The following is a 27,414-nucleotide window of genomic DNA, read 5'->3' as shown; positions in this document are numbered from 1 at the left end:
ATGTGGTATCATGTATATCTGAACTTTAAGGCTTCTGCCCTTCCAATTCTTCCACCATTAGAAGAGTAGTGACTTGGATATGAAGGGTGCATCTGTTTTTCAAATTTATTTTATTGAAGTATAGTTGATTTAAAATGTTGTATTGATTTCTGCTCTATAGCAAAGTGCTTCAGTAATACATATATATATATATATGTTATTTTTCTTATTCTTTTCCATTATTGTTTGTTACAGGATATTGAAAAGAGTTCCCATGTTATACAGTAGGATTCTGTTTATCGATTCTGCATATAATATATTGCCTCCGCTTATCTGAAAGTCCCAATCCATCCCTCCCCTACCTGCCTACCTCTTGACAACCACAAGTCTGTTGGCTGCCTGTGAGTCTGTTTCTGTTTCACAGATAAGTTCATATGTGCCATATTTTAGTCTCCACGTATAAGTGATATGATGTGGTGTTCATCTTTCTCTTTCTGACTTACTTCATTTAGTACTATAGACTCTAGGTCCATCTATACTGCTGCAAATGACATTATTTAATTCCTTATGGGCGAGTAATATTCCGTTGTATATATGTGGCGTATCTTCTTTACCCATTCCTCTGTTGATGGACATTTAAACTTTCAGTTGATGGAAGAGAGTTTTGTTAACACTTGTTTTATGTTCATGGTGACATCTTGTGCAACTTGCAAGTGATATGGGCATTTTTCCTAGTGGAAAATGAATTAATTAAAAGCAAAAAGAACTTAATACTTAAGGAATATTAGAAGTTTTATACAGATTATAGGTCAGCCTTTGAGCCAACATTGAGCCAACCATTCAGGATATCTGTTTTGTAAGATATCAGTATCTGGCAAATGACTGTTTTTCTTCTCTTAAATACAATCAGTTGTAAGATTCACTGTTACATTAATAAGAATATTAAAATTCTACATTGAATGTATTCACCTCTTGGTATTATATACTGACTTCAAAACTTCTAAAATATAAAAGGAACATCAAGTGCATTAGAATTGAAGAAGGATAAGAAATATCTTCCCCTAATAGCAAAGGAATCCATTATTTTATTATTCCTAAGTGGACAAACCAAAAAGAAGCAAAATTCAATGTTATCAAATTAGTATCTGTCAGTCTCACTGGTGAAAGTCTACCTGCCTGGTTCATTTTCCTGAGCACACCGTTAGACTGTTTTTCCATGGCATACAGTGTAAAGCAGTTTATGAGTATGTGTGTGCATATATAGTGAGCTTCTCTAGTGGCGGTAAAATATATGCCTGCCAATACCTGCCAACATAGGAGACTTGGGTTTGATCTGTAGGTAAGGATGATCCTCTGGGGATATGGAAATGGCAACCCACTCCTGTATTTTTGCCTGAAAAATCCCATGGACAGGGGAGCTTGGCGGGCTATGATCCAATGGAGTTGCAGAGTCGTATATGACTTAGTGATGAAACAACAACAATAACAATGTGTGCTTTAGTACCTGCTGGCCCAAAGGGTAGAGTGTGGGTAGACTGTTTGTATTACCCTGGCAGTGATCAAGACTGCCACATGAGTCAACAGGTACCTTTGTAATTTAGAGTTTTTAGATACAGAAAATTGAAGCAGAAACATTTTAGCAGTAGACACAATGCCTTATTAGATTTTTGCTCTGTAATATTAAAAGGACATCAGTATAAATAATACATGAATTCCCTGGCTTCCATACCTCAACTGTATTAACCTGACTTACTAATTAAATGAGCTCAGAGCCCAAGAGCTGCTCACCCCTCTGACCATGCACAACTGTGAGTTTAGGCGTGCGTTGGCCCAGGCTCAGCTTGAAACTCAAGGAACAGCAAGGAGCAATTACAAGCAAACTGATTCTCATTATGGGTTGGTAAATGTGAAACATTTCCTTAAAAGCTAAATAAGTTCCAGAGTCCCTCAGGACATTGAGTGTTGGATAAGATTTTGCTCAGAAACTAACATTGTATCATATTTACCTTCCTGAGAGTCAAGGCCGCCTTCTTTAATGTTTCTACTGCTCATTTAGTTCTTGCTTGAAATTATGCAGTAGGGTAAAAAGTACAGTTTCAGGGCGCACTGTATATGGTAAACCTTTCTGTGGCAACCTCCTGGAGGGGAGGTAGCAGGGGGTACAGACTTATTAACTTGGTTTTCCTTTAGGCTCAGGAGCTGTGTGTTAGTCACTCAGTTGTGTCCTGCTCTTTGTGACCCCATGGACTATAGCCTGCCAGGCTCCTCTGTCCATGGGATTTTCCAGGCAAGGATGCTAGAGTGGGTTGCCATTTCCTTCTCCAGGGGATCTTCCCCACCCAGGGATCAAAGCCGGGTCTCCTGCATTGCAGGCAGACGCTTTACCATCTGAGCTACTAGGGAAGCCCATAGGCTCAGGAGAGGTGCCAACAAGGCTGTCATCCTCTGAAAACTGTCTCTTCTTGGCTGAGCTTCATTTTATACTTGATCCTAATTAAGTGAAAATGCCACATTGGTGACTTTCTTAGCATTTTTAGTGAAGGCTTGAAAGCACTTTGTGAAACCTGATGTGAACATCAGAAGCCAGAGGCATAAATACACCCACAGACTTTCCCTGAACCCTTTCCAGAAGACTCAATGTGGTGTGTGTTTGATAGCTGAAGCCCAGTGAATTGCAGTTCACACTGACTTTTCTCACATCCTCCACCTGGCTCCTTATGTTAGCAGTTGAAGATATGTTCCTTTCAGTAGGCTTTCAACACTGCAAATGAAATGCCTCTCTACTCACAGTAACCTCCAGAGCCTATCATCTATCCCTTAGCCCATTTCCACTGTGGCAGGTACCATGATTATTATATTTATTGTCTTCGTGATCACAATCATCTGTAATGGTAACTGTCATTTACTAAATGCTTACTTTGTGCCAGGTGTGATTTTGTGTATATACAGGCATTAGTCAGTCAGTCAGTTCAGTCACTCAGTTGTGTCCAGTTCTTTGAGACACTATGGACTGTAGCATGCCAGGCTTCCCTGTCCATCACCAGCTCCTGGAGCTTGCTCAAACTCATGTCCATCAAGTCGGTGATGCCATCCAACCATCTCATCCTCTGTTGTCCCTTTCTCCTCCTGTTTTCAGTCTTGCCCAGCAACAGACATGATCTCCCCCAGATCTCTCATGTAGCAGCTGCTAGTACTATTTCCTCTTTACAAATGAGGACATGATGCCTTGGGGAGGTTGTGTAATTTATAAAGGCCACAGACATAATCAGGTAAAAGTCTAATTGAAGAAAATATAAACTCTCATGTAGCTACTTTAAGTGGGAGACTTATTTTACTTATGGAATTCTTGGGAGGAATAAAGAAACAGACTCTAGGCTATGGTTCCCAAAATCACAACTCAGCCCTGCATTGGCAAGGAATCTGCTGCTCCTGCCAGGATAGTGTGACTCCTACTGAGTCAATCTTCATGACCCAAATAATCACAATGGTGTGATCACTCACCTAGAGCCAGATATCCTGGAATGCAAAGTCAAGTGGGCCTTAGGAAGCATCACTAGGAACAAAGCTAGTGGAGGTGATGGAATTCCAGTTGAGCTATTTCAAATCCTAAAAGATGGTGCTGTGAAAGTGCTGCATGCAACATGCCAGTGAATTTGGAAAACTCATCAGTGGCCACAGGACTGGAAAAGGTCAGTTTTCATTCCAATCCCAAAGAAAGGCAATGCCAAAGAATGTTCAAACTACCGCACAATTGCGCTCATCTCACATGCTAGTAAAGTAATGCTAAAAATTCTTCAAGCCAGTCTTCAGCAATATGTGAACCATGAACTTCAGATGTTCAAGCTGATATTAAAGGCAGAGGAACCAGAGATCAAATTGCCAACATCCTCTGGATCATCAAAAAAGCAAGAGAGTTCCAGAAAAACATGTACTTGTGTTTTATTGACTATACCAAAGCCTTTGACTGTGTGGATCACAATTCTGAAAGAAATGGGAATACTGTTGTAGCTGCTAGACCAAAACCAGCTGCCTCTCAGGCTATGCTGTTAAGATAGACATTTCATGCCCTACCTCTCTCTACTCAGTTCAGTTCTGAGTTCAAGTCTCTAACAAGTGTATCTGATTGGTAGAGCCTGGATCAAATTTAGAACTATAGACAGAAGTGATCCTGGAGAATGTAGTAAGTTATTATCCAGGATTGAACAGTGTGTCTAAGCAGAGATTTGAGCCCAGATATGCCTGATTTTGAGGGCTTCCCAGGTAGCGCAGTGGTGAAGAATCTGCCTGCCAATGCAGGAGACACAAGATACATGGGTTTGATCCCCAGGTCAGTTACAAAATGGCAACCCACTCCAATATTCTTCACTAGAAAATTCCATAGACAGAAGAGTCTTGCGGACAGCAGTCCTCAGAGTCGCAAAGAGTCAGACATGACTGAGCACTCACGCATGCATGCCTGATTTTAGAGCCTGTATTTCTAGTCACTATATGTTTCCTTGTTTATAAGCATAACAATATTAATACATTTCTCTTTGTACTGTAAATGATTTATTTATAATGATTCTGTACTTTTTGAATCCTACCTCGTAAATTATACACTTTCAGTAGACATTTGTTATTGCTTTGACTGCCTCATATCTGAATACCATGTTTGAAGAATCCTCTACATTTTGAGACACAGTCCAGCTCCCATAACAAAAGCCAAAATAATGCCCAAAACTCATTGTCTAAGCTTCCCTTGCACCTCGAAGTTAGGTGCAAGACCACAACACTACCAATTATATAACTTTGAATTGGAAACCCATGCTTTAAGAACCAGGGACTGTGGAAAAATCCACCCTAAGAAAAGTAGGAGCCTTGGCAGCTGATGGGAGTAGAATCTCAAGGACGTATGTCAATGATGTCCACGTGAGGACTGCACCACCTGTACCATGGGGGTGGCATTGATAACTGAACTGGTTCTGCTGTATGATTTTGGACATTGTTCTTGATTTCATAGCTCCCACACCTACATTGTGGATCTTCTATAAGCTGTTAATTATCAGTTTAATATTAACAAATGCCTTTCTATTTAATTTAAACCAAGTCAGTTTCTGTTGCTTGCATCTAAGAACCTTGATTGCTATGCTTCTTGAAGGAGGGGTTACATTTTGTGCCATCTTTTATCTCTTAGATTTCTTTGCAAATTACAAGTAGTCAAGAAATCCTTCACTAATTTGATTCATTTATTTCACCAAAGCTTATTCTAGATCTAGATCCTCCCAAAACAAAATAGTGGATATAGGAATTCCGAAATATATCTGCTCCTCTATTGGGGTTTATCACCCTCCTTGCTCCCTAGCCATTTGGCATGTGATTTTGGGCTACTTAAATGAAAGTATTAGGGACTTTATGTGAATTTTCTGTGGTCATTTTTGATAGGTGTGTGTGTGCTTAGTCGCTCAGTCGTGTCCAACTCTTTGCGACCCCGTAGACTATAATCCACCAGGCATCTCTATCCATGGGGATTCTCCAGGCAAGAGTACGGAAGTGGATTGCCATGCCCTCCTCCAGGGGATCTTCCCAACCCAGGGATCAAACCCAGGTCTCCCACATTGCAGGTGGATTCTTTATCATCTGAGCCACCAGGGAAGCCCAGGAATACTGGAGTGGGTAGCCAATCCCTTCTTCAGGGGATCTTCCCAGCCCAGGAACCAAACCAGGGTTTCCTGCATTGCAGGCAGATTTTTTACCAGCAGAACTGACTACCAGGGATACCCTTTTGTTAGGTAGATAGATAGACAGACAGATAGATAGATAGATAGATAAAATTTGTTGAGCATTTACTAAGTACTGAGTGCCTTGCATTCATTGTCTAATTTTTTTATACCAACCTTTTGAGAATAAGAGATTAAACATAGGTCACACACTGAGGTATGGAATCAGGATTCAGTCCTAGACAGTACATCCTCAGGGACCTTATTCTCAATAAGCATAAGCACCCAGCTGTATCTGCTTTAAAAATATAAGGAAGATGATGTGGAAGTCAAATGATCACTAGTGATGAAACTGGACATTACATTAAACTATATTAAAATAGGAAGTTCTAGTCCCATTCAGTCCCTGTTATTAAGGGAAGTTTTATATCCTATTGGTTAAGTGAATCTTAGTATTAATATTATAATATTCATAAATATATCAACAACCTCTTAAACCAATGCTAGTGGCTTTGTTTCTCTTTTTTTCTGATAAACCAAAGATTTTTTTAAAGATTTATCTCTCACTAAAAGCAAGCCACTCACTGTTAGATTAATTGATTTCAAATGCTTTTTTACTACCTTTAAAAATAATTATTATGGATATATGTTCTGAAGCATTTTTTTTGTGTATAAGCCTCTGACATAAAGTATTGCTCAAGTCCAAACTTAATGAAATTTGCAGCGAAATGACAAAGGTTGGCGCACAGAAATGGGAAAAATGAGATTGAACTGGCATTGAGTTGAATAATTGTGGCTATTTTGAATTGCAGTTGTATCAGAATCACTTAAAATATGAGAAGTCAAAGAGTATCATAAATCACTTATATATGCAAAAAAGTTGTTACATGTATATATTTTTCCAATTCCCCTTTCTCTTCCTAGTTCAGTTCAGTTCAGTTCAGTTGCTCAGTCATGTCCAACTCTTTGCAACCACATGAGTCGCAGCACGCCTGACCTCCCTGTCCATCACCAACTCCCGGAATCGAGTTGGTAATTCCATCCAACCATCTCATCCTCTGTCATCCATCCCTTCTCCTCCTGCCCCCAATCCCTCCCAGCATCAGGGTCTTTTCCAATGAGTCAACTCTTCGCATGAGGTGGCCAAAGTATTGGAGTTTCAGCTTCAACATCAGTCCTTCCAATGAACACCCAGGACTGATCTCCTTTAGGATGGACTGGTTGGATCTCCTTGCTGGCCAAGGGACTCTCAAGAGCCTTCTCCAACACCACGGTTCAAAAGCATCAATTTTTTGGTGCTCATCTTTCTTCACAGTCCAACTCTCTCTTCCTAGTACTTTTAAGTAAATAAAGGTCTTGTTAAGTGGCTGCAATTTTCTAGTGTGAAGATGTATTAGCAAAATGTTCCTTCAAGTGTAAAAAAAAAGACCCTTTTACGATTTGAAGAAGTATATGCAATGTAATACTAACAACTACTGCTTGAAATGTCATTTTGTGTGGATTCTTTTAGTTTAGCTTTATACATTAATAATCTCTTAATCTTAACAACAGCCCCTTGGTTAAGTATAGTGCTATCCCCATTTTACAGATTCAGAAACTGGGCTAAAGAATTTAAAACACACATCCAAAAGTGGTGATGTTGGAGTTCATTTAATCCGTAAAGCCTAATTGCAGGGTCTGATAATTTAACCATGATCGTGGTACTTATTCATTTAGTTACTAAAAACAATACAGGTTTATGAACATAGCTTCAAACTGTAACTGATATTCAATTAAACACATACTTACTGGTATCTTACTGGGATTGGGTTTTGGAAACCATAAAAAAGAATTGGAAGAAGTTGTGTAAAAATAAGACTTATTCAAGAGCCAACAAAAGGATTTATTGTAAGCAAAAGGGAGTTATAATTCTTATTGTAACCAGTTCTCTTTTCTGAGAAGTATGAGACCATGAGAATGTTTAATCAGGTTTTCCAGAAAGAAAAAAAACAGATAGTCTGCCCAATTCTCTTTTGCAAAGTATGAAATCAATGATACTCTAGAGCAGTGAGAAGTCTTCAGTCCCTTTAATCACTTGGCTCTCACATATTAAAGTCCCAGTGGGCCAGGATCCAGCCTCAACACCAGAAGAGTGGATGGGATTTTCTTAGACTCCGTTTGGTCCTCTGCTACTTACACAGCAAATAAAAAGTATTACTTTTCCAGACCTTATTTCTAATAGTTTAAGGGTTTTTTTTTTTTTTCTTTTTTTGGATTAACCATTATGGGTATCTCTAACTCTTAACTCAAAAATATGAGAACAATTTCTAAAGCACAATATGCTACATAGAAAACTGTTGTCTAAAATATCCACATAAATAAAGAAATTATTTTTTTTTCTTTTGTTTTGACTATGGAATGCAGGAAGAGGTCAGAGAATAAAAACTTCTTTTTGAAAAATTCTTTCCTAGACTTTCACAAGTTTTCTCAAAGAAGATGCATTAGTAATTATTGTATTCTTGCAAATCACATTGAGTTTGTGGTAATTAACTCTTGATGACTGCAGGATAGAAGTATGAGGGAGAAGTGAGCAGTCTGGACTCTTCAGCTTTACCTGAGTTCCAGAGAAAGAAGTCATTGTATCTGTACCATTTTTCAGTAGCCTCAGGACTTTTTAGTTGCTGTTCTCTTTGCCTGGAATCCTTTTCCTTCGTTCTTTGCTTAGCTAACTTCTAGTCATCCTTCAAATCTAAAGTTAGATTTCACTTCTTAGGGTCACCTTCTCTTGTTTCCCCATCTCAAAACATCTGTCTCATTCTTCATAGCAGTTGTTGCAATTGTAGTACCTATTTGTATTATTTTACAATCAGTGTTCACCTTTTTATTGACTGTAAACTCTGTGAGGTGAGCTATGTGTTGATTTATTTTTTTTAATCATTCTGTGCAAAGCATCCCAAAACCAAGAAGTATTTGTTAAATAATTGATGTGTAGATGGATAGATGAATGTTTAGATGAATAAGGAACAGCCAATTCAAACCATATTTATCACTTGCTACACTCAGGGAAATCTGTTCTGTTTTACACTCAAACTTTGGGCATCACTACCTTCTCAAATTATGAGAACAAGTAAGAAGAAGGAAAAATAGAGTTCATCTGTTTAATTAAGCTAGAAGCTCTCAGAATTTAAAGTATATCATTTCATAAAGAAATTGAGTTTCAACTGTTAGCTGGCTCCTTCTCAGTCTTACTAAAAATGAAGACTCAGTAGCCCTTCAGTGGATAGTCATGCATTTTCCCCTTCATTATAGTATTTTGGTGGATTATATTAATTGATTTGAACAATGAGCCAACCTTACACTCCTGGGATAAGTATTGCTTGATCATAATGAATTGTCATTTTTATGTTATTGATTATGATTTTCTAATTTTTTAAAAAGATTTTTGCTCCACCAGGGTACTGAACTATAGTTTTGCATTTTGGGAAATATCTTTGTCAAGATTTGGTAGCAGAGTTATGTTGGCCTAAGATGCGACTGAGGATGGTGGTCCCCATTCTCCATTTCCTTAAAATGTTATGTCCCATTAACAAATTTTTTGACCATATTAACCATATCACAGTTTTATATAAACTTGTAGTAAAAAGTATAAATAATGCACAAGAGTAGCTCTGCTATCCTCATATCAACTCATTAATACAAATTTGTACTATAAAGTTATTGATCTAACTTTAGATCCACTTGGTTCTCTGAGTTAGCTTTCATTTCACATTCCAATCTGTATGATTATCCATAGAGTTTCCCCAAAAAAAGGTGTTTTCAGAAGTAAAGTTTGAAATAATAAGAGCTAATATATATTAAAACTCTGTATGACAATCAGTGTTTTGAATTTTTATATGAAATAAACCTGCACAGTACTGTTTATAGGCCTATTTTTAGTTGAGAAAACTGAGATACAGAGAAGTTAAGCAATTTGCAAGTTGAGCAATAAGCAAGTTTTACAGAGTAGTGGAGTCAGAATTCGGGTACAGGCTATTTAGTTCCAAAGTCTGAGCCATTAGCAGCCACTCTATCACCGCAATTTTACTCAAGGAGCATGGTATTTGGGGTCAGGAGACCGAAGTTGGAGCCATTGACTGGTGCCAGAAATCAACTAAGTTCTCCAGAGAGTGGAAGAGTTAGACCAGGAAGTCACTAGATGTTGTTTTAGTTAAAAATGTAATTCTTGTTTACTTGGATGTCTGAGCATTTCCATATGCAGAAGAGGCAAGGGGAATCATAAATGCTATCACATGGACTTTTTGCCAAAGTCCTAGATGAATATTTTATTTGTCTGAGTAAGTGACAGACCTAGAGATGAGTGCAACTCTGACTGCCTTCGGAGTTAAAATCTCTATCAGGTTTCATTAAGGGCATGAGACCTAGACAGGCACACAGGGCCCATGATTAGCGGGGTACTCATGCTCTGCTATCACTGTCCTGAAATTCTTAATTTGTGGGAAAGGGACCCCTCATTTTAGTTGTGCACCCCACAGATGATTCCCCAGTCCTGCCCTTAATCCCTCTGCAGTAATCTTCAGCTGCTGCACTGATAGCCCAAGGTTTGGCCCGGAGATGCTTCCTGATGTGGGAATATGACCTGTGATTCAGCTCCTTCTTAGAGACCACTAGTGAATCATCAGTGATGCTGAGTCTCTTTGTTTGATGGCCTGTTCTCTATTGTTTCTAGCCTTTTGGATTCTGGAAGAACAGTTTTCCATTATATCTTATTGCTATCTGCAGCCAGTTCTATGGGTCAGTACCTGTTATCTTCCTAATGGTAGAAATAATTGTAACATGTTTACTTAGATCTTGTGTACATAAAATGAAAGGAAGAGACTTTTCTTGTGTTGTCCCAGTTTTCTCTCTGGGCACAATATCTATTGCTAATATTATATATTCATTGTTGACTATAAAGTTAAGCTCTCCATACCATGTAAGAACTCAGAATAATCTAGAGAAAGGTCTTTTTCTATTCTGTGAAACTATTTGACATTCGACTTATTCTTACTCCCACCACTCCACCCCAGGAGAAAATCTCAGTGATTAAAGAAACTAAATGAAAATTGTTTTGCAAAAAGTCTACCCTACTAATGCTTCTTTGATATCACAGATTTTTAAAAATGTGTTGTTAAGTTGACCCACTATTCTCACCCAAGGAAAAGAGGGCATGGTTTGCCATTTTATGACATATGCTCCAGCCTAACTAAGTTAGTTGAAGCAAACCTGTCAGATGCCACAGTGTAGAGTATTAAAATCTCAACGAAATGTCAGGAGAAATGGGAAAACTGGTGAATTTAAGAAAATCTGTCATAAAGATTGCATTGCATGTTTCTTTCTGCCTAACTTGAGGTGACATATGGAAGTTTAAAAATATAACCTAATGATGTGCCTTTATGGTAACAAGTTTATATAACTTAATTGCCACAAAACTGTCATTGCTGGTTAATTTATTAGAGTAATAAAAATATGTTGTGTTCTTAGAACTTATCTGGAATGAATTCTGGATAGCAACACTGATGGTCCCTGAACCATAAATTTTCTATTTTTGACACTTATTTAAAGCTGAGAAGTTGTACATGGTTAAATGTGGGTATAATATTCTGAAATGTCTTCTTTGGAAGCCTGGCATGAATGCAAGAACATAGGTGAGCTCAAGACAGTGCAGAGAGCCTTCCGTTATGGAAGAAGCCTGTGCTTAAAGGATTGGGAGTGAAGAAATAGAGACTAATCAGTCCAAGGATTTGGTCTTTTAAGGGAAGTATTACCCCTCATCTTCCACCCCGATACTTTTTTAGCTCTTTTTGTTTGGAAATAACTTGATTTACCGAAAAGCTGCAAAAGTAGTACAGAATTTCCTCATGTTTTTCACCCAACTTCACCTAATGTTAACATTTTTCAAAACCATGATGCATTTTATTAAAACTAAGAAATTAGCAATGTTAAAATCCAGTTGACCAAATTAGTCTTTATGAAAGCGGCTTTTTGGGTGGTGCTAGTGGTAAAAAGTCCACCTGCCAGTGCTGGAGACATAAGAGATGCATGTTCTATCCCTGGGTTGGGAAGATCCCCTTGCTGGAGGAGGAAATGGCAACTCACTCCAATATTATTGCCTGGAAAATCCCATGGACAGAAGAGCCTGGTGGATTACAGTCCATGGGATTGCAAAAGGTCAGACATGGCTGAACAACTGAGCGTGAACATGTCTTTATTAAGATTTCACCACTTTTCCCACTAATGGCCTTTTTCTGTTTGAGAATCCAGTCCATATGTGGCATTTAGTCATCATGTCTTGATTGTCTCTTTTAACAGTCTTTTCTCAGTCTTTTTGTTTCAAGAGCATGATACTTTGAAAGAATACTGATCAACTATATTTAGAAAGTCCCTCAACTAGAGTTTATCTCATATTTTCTCATGATTAGCCTGGTCCATCCACATATTTAATTTACTTCCTTAGGAAAGTACACAAAATCCGGCACAGCTGACTCCAAGAGGAGGAAGAGCCAGGCTATATTGAGATATTTCCGTTAAAGAAAAATTATTGTTGTATAGTTGCTTTACAATGTGGTATTAGTTTCTACTGTAAAGCAAAGTGAATCAGCCATACTTATACATACATCCTCCCTTTTTTGGATTTCCTTCCTATTTAGGTAACCACAGAGCACTGAATAGAGTTCCATGTGCTATACTGTAGGTTTTCCTTAATCATCTATTTTACACATAGTAGATCAATCTCAATTGCCAATTCATCCTACCCCCTCTTCCCCCTCTGCTGTCTGTACATTTGTTCTCTATGTCTGTGTCTCTATTGTCTGCTTTGCAGATAGGTTCATCTGTACCATTTCTCCAGATTCCACATATATGTGTTAATACTTATTTTCCTCTTTCTGACTTACTACACCTGGTATAACAGTCTCTGTGTCCATTCATGACTCTGCAAATGACACAATTACTTTTTTTTGACCGGATAATACTCCATTGCATATATGTACCACATATTCTTTATCCATTCCTCTGTCAGTGGTCATTTAAGTTGCTTCCATGTCCTGGCTATTGTATATAGTACTGCGATAAACATTGAGCTACATGTTATCTTTTGAAATTATTTCCATGTAAACAGGTAAAGGCCAATATGATTAAGCTAGACTAATTATTTATTAGTTTGCATGTTGGTAGTAAGTTTATCATTTGGAAATTTATTTTATAGTAAACTTTCTTCAAAGGATAATAATACCAAGTAATATGTGCCAGACTCCTTGCTTAATATATGGTGCCCAATTTTATTATCAAAACAACCCTATGAATTAGACAATATTATTATTGTTATTATCACCATTCTTATCTTGGAGTATAGAAAATTTAAACTAAAGAAAAGTTTCACGAATTTCCCAGTAGCACAACTTGTAATGCTTGTGGAATGCATCCTTAAATATATGTCCCTCTGACTCAAGAGTCCATATTATTTATTTGTTAAGCAATGAAAATTTAGGTCCTCTGTAATTTGTTCCTCCTTCTCTGAGAGTAGCCCATAGAAAATATTTAATCAAGAGCTATTCCAGAGACCTTTAAATTAAGTTACACCAGATACTGATACTGTATTGATTAAACCATCTATGAAAATTTCTTTCAACAATATTAGTAACAACATACTCCAAAACAATTCCCTTATCTCCCAGTCATAGTTTCCTCCCCTTCCTCTGCTCCCCCACACATCCCCCTTTCCTCCTCTTCCATCTTCTCCTCCATCATTTCCTTCTTCTTCTTCTCCTCCATTTCTTCCTCCCTTTCTCCCTCTCCCATCTCTCTATACACACACACACACACACACACACACACTTTACATGAATATATCTGTGTGTATATCCACGTACCTATAATCTATCTATTATCTATCTATGTACCTACTTATCTACCTACAAATGCGATAAAGAATATGACCTTTATGAAGAATCATGCTTTCAAAACAGATCTCATTAGTGAAATTTCTTTGCTTCAGCATTTATGCATTACTTAAGTAATTACTTAAGTCCAGACTTCTTGCACACTTTTAGTATGAATCAGTAGAAGAAAGAATTTTAGGAGTGTATCTTAGAAGTTTATTTATCTGCAGTGTTGACATGGTACATACTGCTAAATTGGATTATCTGGATGACTGCAAATTATTAAAGCTGTAACCTCAAATAGTTTAACCATTAACTTGGATGCATCAAAGTATGACACTATTCCCATAGTCTATTGTTAGACCAAAGTGCACTGAACTGAGAGTTATATATTATCTAGCTCACCAATCCAATTTTACAGATAAATTATCATTATTTTCAAGGTCATTGATCTGGTTAATGACAGAATCAGAGCTAGAACACTGGGGTTATATGTCCCTTCCTCCTTGAAATTATGTGATTCTGAAAAAAAAAATAGTTAAGAATTGGTGAAAATAAAACTATTTATTCTATTTATTCTAAGTATCCCTCAACAGATACTTTGTGCACATAATAAAATGTGCACATATTCTTAAAAAGAATATGTGTTGAGACACAGTTTCCTACTATCTCAAATCCTCCTATGATTTCTTAGAATTATGACCAGGAACTTTGCTTCTAGTGGCCTCGGACCAATTTTAAGTTGAAAAATACACGTTCTCCTTTGAGATCCCAAACCATAATTCTGGTGCCTGTGTACTAACCAACCTGTGTTTTGGACTTTGTCTTTCAAAGCATGCTGCTGGCTTTATGTGTCGGTTTTATGAGGTTTCATTGAAATTAAATCCTAAAAACTGTTGAGACTTATGTATTAATATATGCTGATTTAATCACGTCTGGTTCATTTTAAGAAAGTATGACATTTAAAAATCTCTAGATTGTTAGTCTTTAGTGGTTTAACTATTTAAACCAAGAGCTTCTTAGATGATAATACATTTGATTTGAAATTTCCTAGGTTTAAATATTAAGTTTTAGCTGTATAGTTCTTTCCTAAAGAAAAATGGCTGACATGAAAATTGAGGCATTTGATGGAAGATGGATTCTGTGTGTCATATACTGTATACTGTATCTACTGAATACTCTCCACACAGGTAATGTACACCAGTGATTTTAAACACATGCTCTTTGATTCTATAAAATCCATAACAAGACTGGGTTTGTCAAAAATTAAAATTCCGATCCATAAATCATGGAAATTTTCGAGGTTACACTGATAACCTCAAAGAAAATATTCTCAACAGAGATAAACCAGGAGATGTCAGACTGGGCAATGCTTGAGTGAGTACAGCCTCTTGGTTCCCCAGGAAAGGTTTGGTGGTGTTGGCACTTTACCTGTCTTGGGTGAGAAACTGCCAGGACACAGGAAGCACCAGTGGAGATGAACAAAACCTCTTACACCAACAGCTTCAACACAGGGAATGTACGTCGTCAGGAAGACCAGTCTGCAAGTACGCACAGTCAGACGTTCACAAGGCCAAGTACTGAGGGGGCATGGCAGGCCCAGTGAGTGCCTGCCACAGAGTTATAGATGGACATTTCATTTAATTACCAAGTATCACATTTGTTCTTGATTATGATATATAAATATAAAAAGTAAAATATAAAATCTGCTCACCCTTTCTACCTACCCTCCAGAGACAACCAGAGTTAATAGATGACATACCCCCTTTAAAACTTCTTTCTATGCGATAGTACTCTGTAACCACGTTCCCAGCATTGTATATATTATGGACTCCTTCAGTATAAATACTAATAGATATCACTCAACTTTTTCAACACTTACATTTATTGAATTATATGGATGTTTCATAAGTTGTTTAGTCATTATCCTATTGATGAACCTTTAGACTGTAAGTTTTCACTCTCTGTACAGTGGAGGCAATGAAAAGCACTGTCCACTTATCTTTTCACTCTCTTGTATTCCCTAGGGTCTTCATTAATAAAGCTGAAATTATTGGTTGAATGGTGTAGTCCACTGAAAATACTCTTAGAGACCACCATATTGCTCTCTAAAAATTGTGTAAATCATCAACTCACAGTATATTTTATCAATATTTAAAAATTTGTTTGCCAGTCTGATTGATAGAAACTGATTCTTTAATTAAGCTGCATTTCCCCCGACCACTAGTGAATTTGAGCATCTCTTCACATACTTATCAGATACTGATATTTTCCTTTATCAATTTTTGGCCAGTATTATGCAAATGTTTTTTCTTTTTTAAATATTTTATATTTTTTATACTAGTAGGTTAAAGCTTAGTCTCATGTTTACAAATATTCTCTCAATTCATCATTTGTCTGATGGTAAATTTCCTTATAGAGAAGTTGTACTTTTTAGGTGGTCTAATCACCTGGTTTTTTGCCTTCTCACCTTTAGGTATCCTGTTTTTCTTATATTTTGCTGCCTCAAGGTAATGAAAATATTTTCTGTATAAGCACATGTTTTCTAATATATTGGTAAAACCAATATTTCCATAACAAGCTCAGCTTTTTAAGTCCTTTGAAAGTGAAAGTGAAAGTCACTCAGTCGTGTCTGACTCTTTGCGACCCCATAGACCATGGAATGAATTCTCCAGGCCAGAATACTGGAGTAGTTAAGTCCTTTGGCAGAATTCTAAATGCCCATTAGCCTTCCTTCCAAGATATATAAAGAAAAATGACTGAATACCTCTATCAAATAAATGGAAGGAGTTGGCAGTCTACATTATGCAAGAGTGTACTGTATTGGGTGTTAAGTTAAATTTGTATTTTAGTTTCTGGACTATCTTTAATGTAGAGAGAGTTGAATAATATTAAAACTTATTTGTCTTTCCTCTGGCACTAAATTACAATCAGGTCCTTTAGGCTGGGAGATTCTGTGGAGGAGATCATGCCACTATTTAAAATGTTGGCAGGGAGCGCAGGCTTAAATAAATTGACGGGGGCCACTTCAGTTAAGTGCAAGCTTCAGCTGGGTGAGAATAATGACTGTGTGAGTCCATTGCATCAAACCACAGATTTGTGGAGGTTGTCTAGTGGTCATTTTAGCAGAGTTATTTGGACATGAAAGGAGAATGGAAGAAAAGATACAGTTTGAGTTGGAAGTGCTCAAGAAATAATCCAAGAAATCCAGGGATGCACTCAGCTTTTGAATATGTATTTCAGCAAATTACATCCCACCAGACACACACACACAAACACACACACCACACATATATGCATGCTCACACATGCATGCACATACACATGTACAGTAGGTAACAGTTAAAGCTAATCATATGACAGGTACTGTTCCATATGCTTTACTTGACTTACATGGTGCTCCTAAGTGTATCAACTGCAGACTAGTATTTTTCTCATTTTCTTGGTGAGGAGATAGAAGTATAACAAGGTAAATTGCTGCTTAAGCAGGCACAGGTAGAATGAGGGAGGCGGTTTGGACACCGGCACTTTGACTCCAGTGTGTAACCGGTACACCAACCACCGTGCCCCTCCTAGCAACTCCACTCTGAAAATATGACAGGGAGTATTTGTATAGCACTTCATATATTTCTAAGATAATTTCAGTCTTTATCACATTTAATTATCCTAGTCATCTGCTAAATTCCCCAAGCAGAACTTTTTCTTACTCTAGTTTTATAGTTTGGGAACTGAGACACAATCTTTAAATGAGTGGCCAAAGTTCATACATAAAATATGGTAGTGCCAGACCCCAGTACAGAATGTGATATTTGGATAGGATGATAATTTCACTTTCTCCCTCACAATAACAGGAAAGACCAAATGAAAATAGCATGTCTAAAACATGCCCATACTTTTAAAGTGTTCCAACCGCAATATCAAGGGCTTCCAGAGTAAGCATCCGCCTGCCGGTGCAAGAGATGCAAAAGGCAAGGGCCCGATCCCTGGCTCAGGAAGATCTGGAGTAGGAAATGTCAACGCACTCCAGTATTCTTGCCTGGAAAATCCCATGGAGAGAGGAGCCTGGTGGGCTACAGGCTATGGGGTCGCAAAGAGTTGGACATGACTGAGCAATTGAGCACAGCAGAGCAATAGCAATATCAAAGAGGCACTAGACTTAAAATTTAAAACAGGTTTTCCACACAGTTGCTTTAGACTCACATGCTGTCTTATTAATTCCCTGCCTTTTATTGGAAGATAATATTGAAGGGCTTAGTATATGTAAGAGACAGAATTAATTTTTTCGGGGAAAAAAAAGGTACACAAAACAAGTGTACTCTAAGCTTATACCATATTTGATAGAAGGGATGCTTCAAATTGAGAAAGCACCTCTATTTGCCACACATTCTTCCATTCTCTCTGCTGTTCTTCAAGTTAGCCTGCTTTTTTGCTCATTATTTTCCTAGACATCTTTTCCTCTTCCTGAGCTGTATATTTTCATGGCAAGTCTCCCAGATTCTCCTAGCTAAGACTTATTCACACAGGTTAACTATCATTTTTTTAGAAAAAAATTTTGCCAATCAATTTAGCTAAGTGCCCTTATCACTAAGGTTTTCTTTGGTACGTGGTATATGTTCCTATTTCATAGCTCTTATTGAAGTGCATTGTTGTATAGTTACATATTCATTCTACTATCCATTCTTTTAATGTCTGTTTCCCCTGTAAATTGTATTCACCACTAGAGTGGAAAACATGTTTATGTCACTCAGTATTCAGCACAGAGCATGATGCAAAGCAAAAATCAGTTGATATTTGTTGACTTAGTAAAATAATTTAGCTTTCAGATTTTATGAGGTGGAAATTCTTAAACTACTGAATGATGACAAGCTAAGATCAATTTCCTTCTCTCCTTTTTTGCCACCCAGCACCTTTTCTCCTCATCTAAAAAGAAAACAACCTTAAATACTAAGAAAAGTGTATAGCAACTGTTTCAAGCATCGATTACCAAGACTATTTCTGTTTGTTCCATAAAGAATTTGCCAAATGAGAAGGCCTCTACACATCATCACTCCTGAGAAGTGGGGAGGAACAGTTTGCTAGGAAAAGTGTTTACAGAGAAACATTCATGAAAGACTTTTCAGGAAAGAGTTCAAAAATGATTGATGAGCTAGAATTCAGTTAGGAGTACGCACAGTGTGTGTAGATATACAGATGTACTTTGAAGATGCTTGGGAATACTCATCCCAGATTCTGTGATGGCATCTCTTAGCTTAGGGAAAAATAGATAATCAGAGACCTGTAACTTTCTGGAAGGGGTTAGGAATGCTCTACAGGGAGACATCAGCTGCAGCTGGTTTTGCTCATTCTGCAACTGACTTCATGGGTGTCTGGGCCACCTATGTAAAGGCCAATAGCCTCCTACCATTTTGAGAGTAGAAAATAAGGAGAATAACTCAGAGGATGAAAGAAGAGTCATAGCAAATGTGAAATTATATATTCCCACCTCTCTTTCTTACTATCCTAAATACTATACAACAACGCTTGACTATATAAATGAATGAAGTTGAACCCTTATAGTTATTACTAGAGAAGCTGGGGCAAACTGGTCATTTTTCTAAGAAGTCTTAATTTAATTATACCAAAGACAAACTGAGAAGTATATTCCACTCCACTCCATGCCCTCCACCAACTAAACATGTAACAGATGAAAACTCCAGACACCCATCTACTTTCTAATGAATTAAAGATATGTAGAAAAAAGATATCTTTAATAATACATTCTTTACTCCACATTTATAAAGTTAATTTTATAGTTGCTTTTACAATTAAACTGTCTCATCTCTTTACTTACCTAGTTGACTGCACATCTTTCCAAGGAAATGATTCTTGAATTTGGAGAAACTAACCTTTATCATAATTTGAGAACCACCATAAATTATTTCCCCAGAAAAATATACATATATATCCTTTAACAGATCTTTTGTAGAAAACCTAAGAGCTTTTTTTGAGCCCTTGAAGGCTTGTCATGCTTAAGAGACTTTGTTATAAATGGGGAAATTTTAACACTGACTGCATATTTGATGTTACTATATACTAGTGTTATTGTATATTATTAAAGATATAATATTACAACATGAGGCTAATTTATTGGTATTATGTTTAGATGGCATGATATTTGACAGATTCAAAATATTCTGTGGTAGGGAAGAAGGTTGAATATAGGTTAGCACTGCCCAGTGAAAAGTTCTGTGATCATGGAAATATTCATCTATTTGGTAGAACTTCACTGTCCAATACTGTACTCACTGGCCACTTGAAACTACCGAATCCTTGAAATGTGGCTAGTGCGCCTGAGGAACTGAAAATTTTTATGTTACTTAACTTTAATTAAATATCAAATAACTACTGTTCTGAACAGTATAGGAACAGATAAATACAGCTCACCAAGAAATGATAATACCTAAAGCTGGGAGATGGGAATATGACTGTTATTTAAACTGTTTCCTCGATTATATGTTTAGAGAAGTCTACCATAAGCCAATAACAGAAGGAGAGATACTATGTGATACTATTTATATGAGGTCTCTAAAATAATTAAAGTCAGAAACAAAGCAGAATAAGTAGCTGCCAGGGGTGGAGGGTTACTGTTCAACCTGTAAAAAGTCTACATTATACAAGATAAGTAAGTTCTAAGGATTTGCTCTATAGCATTGGGCCTATAGTTAACAGTGCTGTTCCATACACTTTAAAGATTTATTTAAAGGGTATATATGATATTAAATATTCTTACTATAATAAAAAAGTAAAAAATTTTCTAAAGTTGAAAAATAAGTTAGGAATATTGGGGGGGAAACCCCCTCGAATAGACAGAAGGAGAGGAAAAAATCAAATCATTCAAACCTTATCACTTTGATGTCTGTCCAGAGCATCCTTTGATGACTGAGGAGAGGTCTGTCGGGTTCCTGGCAGTGTTTCCTCGGAATAGGTTGTCACAGAGGCGTGCATGGCATGACTGGTTGGCTCAGTCTCCAAAGAGTTGCTTGAGTGGAAGATAAAAGCTTGAATTGTCAAAATGAAGAGTTGGCCTATATGACCAGACTTCAGGCTGAGTGTGGAACTGTGATTTAGAATTCAGCTGTAATGCTACCACCCCTATTGTGGAGGGGAGACAGAAATATGACAAGATAGGAGCCATGTGTAGACTTAGGTCCTTGCAAGGAAGATCCTGTGACAATGAACAAAGTTGGGAAGCAGCAGGGCCCTGAATGAAAGGTGACCAAGGACACATGGAATCAGAGTCATGAAATGTTCATTTACCTAGCAAGGAAAGAGAATGGCTTAGAATAGGCAGAAGTATTACTGATAAGGAATCATTCACTTACAGGTTTAAAGACTGTGACCCAGATAGAGGATTGTAAAAGCTCAAACTGTAATCAGATGCAAAGGACAATGGATGGGTTTGTGCTGCACTAGGGGATGAGGTGCATCAATTTAACACCCCTCTGATCTGCTGAGAACGTAAATAACTTTGGGAGGGTCTTTGATAAGATGCTTCATTATGCTATAACAACATACTGTCCAAATTTTTCAGGTTGGTTAGAGATGGTAGAGCTCTTTCTGGGAGGTAAGGGAAGCTGAGCCATGTGGTTCTGACGTGTGTTCTCATCAGCCACTTGTGGCTCATCTCCCTTTTCCTCCTTCTCTCCTTCTTTGCCCCTTATTTTTGCTGTCTTGTATCAAGTCTTGTATCTTGTAACAAAAGAAATATTATCTTAATCTGAACAGCAATGCTGAGAGTAGGTTGATTGGATAGCTCTTCACTGAAGGTGTGACAATAACAAAGAGGAAATGAAAAGGAAACTTAGCACACAGCCAGATAATATACTTTATGAATAATAGTAAGGGATTAATATGCACTGAAAGTACACACACTCTACTGTGTGTTTATATGTATTGTCTTACTTTTGATCTTCATTCCAGATTTATGAAATAAATATTCTCATTTAATGGAAGAGAATAATAAAGTTAACCTTTTAGTCTAAACTACAGTAGTTCTGGGAGCTTCTGTGGGTGGCTGAGCAGTAAAGAATCTGTCTGCACTGCAGGAGACACAGGAGATGCAGGTTCGATTCCAGAATCAGGAAGATCCCCTGGAGGAGGGCATGGCAACCCACTCCAGTATTCTTACCTGGAGAATCCCCATGAACAGAGGAGCCTGGTGGGCTATAGTCCATGGAGTCACAAAGAGCTGGACATGACTGAAGCAACTTGAGCACTCACAGACAGTAGTTTAGAACAGAACTGTATTTTAACTCTTCCAATTTTAAACTACAAAGCTAAGAAATAATAGAACCCAAGCTTAAATGACAGTTTGACTACTCTAAAGCTCATGCTTTTAGCCACTTCAGTATACTTTTTTATTTCAACTTGGAGACTTCTAGAGGGTATCCCCCTTCTTGCCTCCTGACATGTCTCCAAGGGTCAGAGGGTATTTTTCCTTTAAAGAGCAGTGAATATGCACTCACTCCCTTCTGAATAAAGTCCATCCCCTCCCATTGGTACATAGCCTCATCCTAAGACCTCAACCAGTCAAACAGGTCAGAGTGCATCTCTACATGTAACAAATGGAGTATTCATCCAAATCACCTGTAGAATTTTCCTTTTATCCATAGACCCCTATCCTGCATACCACTTTTGTCTTATCTACAGAAGAGGACCCAAGTTCACGTCATATCCTTGCTTCACCCTAAATCTTTATGATGAGAATGTGGTGGTGGTACTTCTGGGAGTGATGGCGTCCATTTATCGACCACCTCATATATCCAAAGAGCTTTACTCAGTGCTCAACAGACTGATATAGTCCCAACCTTAGACATTGTGACCTCTGTTGTATAGCTGTGGAAATCGGGGATTTGCCCAGGGTCACTCAGCCTGGTAAATTCTAGTGCTGGGATTTGAGCCTCTCAATTCCAGATCCCAGAGTTTATGTTTATTCTACTGAAAAAGATTAAAAACAAACTAATATGTAAAGAGAGGGTTGAAGGTCCCCCCTAAATCTGCCACTTGTGTATAAGAGTCTGCCTTCCAACATCTCCTGTTCTAAAGTTTTATGGTAGTGCCTATGAAGTCAGGTAAAGATCTGTTGATTTTTGAGCCAGTAACTTTTTTATTCTTTCCTTTGACCCTCTCTTACTCACCCTTACATTCAGTAAACCCCATTTCTTTTTCTCCCTGTACAAACTTGCGAACAATTGATCTCTTGTCTCATCGTGTTATATCCATACAGCCATTTTATTTCTACTTCATTGTATCATCTTGCATTCAGGTTCCCTGTGATAAGTGTGTTCACCCTCAAACACTTACAGATAGCATTGTGTTGTCAAAAGTTTCCACATTACTAAAAGCTTGATTGAGCTCGCCTTTAGACCTTCTTTGTTCCTGATTTTCAAAAGTGAGATTCCTTTTTCATAAGAGCATTGCATCTAAACAGAAAGGTTAGTGACTCAGCATTGCTCCTGAAATTTTGCACAGGAAGCTAATTCCCACCAAGAGTTGCAATGCAGTTCAGTTCTCATCTCCCAGAGTTGGAAATTGTTTCTTGTGAATGCAATTGGTAAAAAACTGATACACTTGGATTCTGTAGAGAAGCATATAGAACATTTGAGCATGCCATTAAGAAAATGAAAGAGAAAGGAATGTATGAAGTCTCGAATTTTGATAAACTACAGCAAAGGCAACCTGGCTTTTCATAAAATAATAAAGTTGCTGTCTATTGCCTGGGTGCAATTCATACTCTCCAAGGTAAATTAAGTTCCTGAAGGTAAAGTTTTGTGGAAGAAAAATTTTTCATTATACAGTTGTGGAATAAGGCAGACCTCATTCCAATAATAATAATAAAAAAATTATTCAGAGGACATGTTTGATAATGTGTGGTCCTTGGATCTCTTGCATCAAAGTGATCTAGGTTATTTGCTTAAAATATAGACTCCAGGACTGAAACTTAACAAATCTGACTCTAAATAGGTAGGGCCTCTAGCAAAAAATAAATAAAAATAAGGACAGATAGAAAAGTAATTTATAAAGTAATTAAATGAGATGAACACTATAAAGTTGGCAATTATTGAGCTCTCAAGATTTCTTATTTATTACTGTAGTTAATTATGTTCTTTGCCTCTCTTTTTGTACCCTACTACTTTCTTCCTTCAGGCTTTTTTCAGTGTTTTTTTTCACATTTGCTCTTTAGAAAAAATGGATTCACTACTTCCACACTGTGGCAGGAACATAGACAGTGGTTTCAAAGATTATCCCTGCCGGGAGCCACATTTACAATTTAACATCCATTAAACATTAAGCTTCATTTCAGCCAAAGGAATGAAGTACTAATGGTGCAATTTGAGTTAAATCAAGGAGCGGAGGTAATTGGAAGTAGGAATAATGCATAAAAGTGTGCTCTATGGCTAGAGAATGCTGACTCGTGATCCAGAGTACTTCAACACCTGAAAGGGGAGAACTATTGTCATAGGACTGAAATGAAATGAAATATGAAAGTGTTATTTAAAGTATCTTAATAGAGATTATCTTGTAGATATATTCCTTTGTGATTGCCATGTGGTTTTTTTTGTTTGTTTGTTTAAATATTTGAAATGTTTGTAAATACAAGCACATATCTCAGGAAAAAATAAAAAAGCAAACCCTTAAAACTCAGGAAATGTAAAGACCCATTCACAGCCCTGCAGTAGTGATGATTGTTTTTGGAACATAAAGGAAGCATGTTTGAAACTCCTTATAAGATTGGAAATGAGTACCAAGGCTTATGTTGTTGGTCTTTTAGTTTTGTTGGTGCTCAGGCTGGACAGGTGTTTATGTTGCTTAAGACAACTCTGCTCATCTTTCTGTTTTAGTCATTCTCTGTATGCCCAGCCCCTAACTCAGGGTAAGTGTGTAGAAAAGGCCAGGTACCTGCCTCATTAAAGCTCAAAAGGGTGTTTTATGTGCGTCATTCAAAAATGATCATTAATGCCCTTTCTAAATACTCTATTTTTTAGTTTAGTTTTATTTACAAAAATGTGCAAATTTCAGATGTACAGCAAAGTGATTCATTTACATATACATAATTCTTTTCCATATTCTTTTCCTTATAGGCTATTCCAGAATATTGGGTATAGTTTCCTATGGTATAGAGTAGGTACTTGTTGGTTATCTATTTTGTACATAATAGTATGAATATGTTAATCCCAAACTTCTAATTTATCCCTCCCCTCTTTACCCTCTGGTCACCATAAGCTTTCTATGTCTGTGTGTCTGTTTCTGTTTTGTATGTAATTTCATTTGTATCTTTTTTTTTTTTTTTTTAGATTTCACGTTTAAGTGGTATCATATGGTATTTATCTTCCTCTGTTTGGCTTACTTCAGTTAGTATGACAGTCTCTAAGTCCATTCCTGTCATGGAAAATGGCATTTGTTCATACTTTTTATGGCTGAGTAATATTCCATTGCATACATATACAGCAGCATCATGTCCAGTATCGTTGATGAACATAGACACAAAAATCCTCAACAAAATGCTAGCAATCTGAATCCAACAATACATTAAAAAGCATCATACACTGTGATCAAGTGGGATTTATCCCAGGGTTACAAGGATTTTTCACTATCCATAAATCAATCAGTGTGATATACCACACGAACAAACTGAATAATAAAAACTATGTGATCATCTCAACAGATACAGAAATAGCTTTCAATTGAATTCAGCATCAATTTATAATAAAAACTCTCCAGAAAGTGGGCATAGATGAAACATAGTAAAGGCCATATAGGACAAACCCACAGTTAACATCATACTCAATGGTGAAAAACTGAAAGGATTTCCTCTAAGATCAGGAACAAGACCAGAACATCCACTCTTACCACTTTTATTCAACATAGTTTTGGGAGTCCTAGCCAGAGTGATCAGTGAAGCACAAGAAATAAAAGGAATCCCAACTAGAAAAGAAAAAGTGTCACTGTTTGCAGATGACCTTATACTATATGTAGAAAATCCTAAAGATACTACCAGGAAACTACTAGAGCTTATCCATGAACTCTGAATACTTTAAGCCAGAAAGTAAGAGAGTATGGTTTAATGAAAACTGGTAAGAATAAGGAGGTCAAATTTCTAGTCTAGTCGACTAACTACTTCTCTAGCATGCCTTATGTTTAAGCTTCATGGTTCATGTGACCTGTGTGGGTGGACCCCTCTGCTCCTTATGTTTAAAATTCCATTGGGCACTCTGACTTGAATTAAGCTATTATTGATTCTGTTGTCATACTCCTAATTTTTTTTTTCAAAATTTAACGAGGTGCTTTTCAAATGCACTATATATTATGTTATTAACACTAGTGGTTTTGTGATATTTTACCATTAATGGCTATATCTTTCAAACCAAAGTAATTGCAATCTTTTACCAAATTTTATTTTTAGCAAATTAGAATATAGGAAAATGCCTTTTATTCAGTCTTACAAATTATCCTAACTGTTTTTTTTTTACTTGTGCATCATGGTAAAAGCATTGCCAATTGTTGTTAAAGCTATAAACATTACAGTTGGTGAAAATATGTTTGCCCTCAGAACTATAAAAAAATCATATGACTTTGATCCAAATATGTCTTGCCATTAACACATTTTGGTGACTAGAGTAAGTTCATTAGGAATTGATTTAATTACAGGTATTATAGGAAATTAAGATTGATGTAGAAATAGTGGCTTCTTCCCTCAGGAAGTTCATATTTCAGTATATTTAAGACTGAATATGTTTACTTACATAATTAATACTAACAGGTTTTATTGAATTGCTACCAAGATGCTACCAAGATGCATAATTGAGCTTACTTAAGGCATACAACTTCCTATTGGCTATGATTATTCTTCCAGTACACAGATGATGTAACACAGCTTCCAAGGTTAAATAAATTTTGCAAAGGCATAAACCTGGTAAGCCTATTTTCTTAAATATTTAGCTTCACAGGCCCTAAAGTTATCAATCTCAGAGAAATGAAAAGTAGAAAATTTGAAACTGGATTCCAGAGAGGGAAATTCTACCTGGATTTCCAGTATAAATATCATTTTACATTGTGGTTAAAGACCTAGCAGTAAGTAAAATACTACATTCAGACAAATTATGCATTGAAAGGATTTTTGTGAGCTGATCTGCAAGGGTAGCCATTCTCTGTGTTTTATACAGGAAAGTAAGTTTTACATACCAAATAACTGGTTTATAAATTAATAAGTACTTTCCATAATGAGAAAAATGAGTTCTGAACTCTCTGGGCTCCTGGGTGACACATGACTTAGCCAAAATTAATCATTTAATAACACTTTAAGGGTTTATCTTTGTATAAATCACTTTCCAGATTATGGTAGCCCTTGACATCAAAGAATTTGAAGCCTGGAACAATTATTGTTCTTTTCTCTTTAGGAGGCAGTAGCAACTTTGTTGTGTGTGTTTATGTGTGTTTAATAAAGACTTCAAATAGTTAAATAGCAGAAAAATTATTGTCAGGCTAATTTTAACTGTATTTGTTGCTAAAAATATACTTTTCTCAGATGTGGGTCTAATCTCTCAGTAATGGTATCATACATTATATTTCTCCCTCAGTAAACATTCTCTGTAAAAATGTAAAGCTTGCTTCACAGATTTATAACTAATTCCTGGAGATGAACCATGATTAATACCCTCAGAGAGCAAATCTGAGATATAGAGGCACTGCTCCTCTGTTGGGGTTTTCCGTAATGCTAGACTATTAATACTTATTCCATCTGAGTGTTAGCCTATGTATTTACACACTGGCTGTTTAGAGACTCAAAATTCAAAATGTGCCGTTTA

At 36.9% G+C, this 27,414-nt stretch overlaps 1 protein-coding gene across 3 annotated transcripts in view; it reads left to right on the top strand.

Annotated features, from left to right (window-relative positions):
• GABRB2 (gamma-aminobutyric acid type A receptor subunit beta2) overlaps nucleotides 1-27,414 on the top strand; it is a 270,258-nt gene that overhangs the window by 150,220 nt on the left and 92,624 nt on the right. The gene's annotated exons all lie outside the window — the stretch shown is intronic.

Source organism: Muntiacus reevesi, chromosome 1 (assembly GCF_963930625.1).
Source record: "Muntiacus reevesi chromosome 1, mMunRee1.1, whole genome shotgun sequence".
NCBI lineage: Eukaryota > Metazoa > Chordata > Mammalia > Artiodactyla > Cervidae > Muntiacus > Muntiacus reevesi.
The sequence above is the reverse complement of the archived record's forward strand: the minus strand, read 5'-3'. Positions and strand labels throughout refer to the sequence as shown.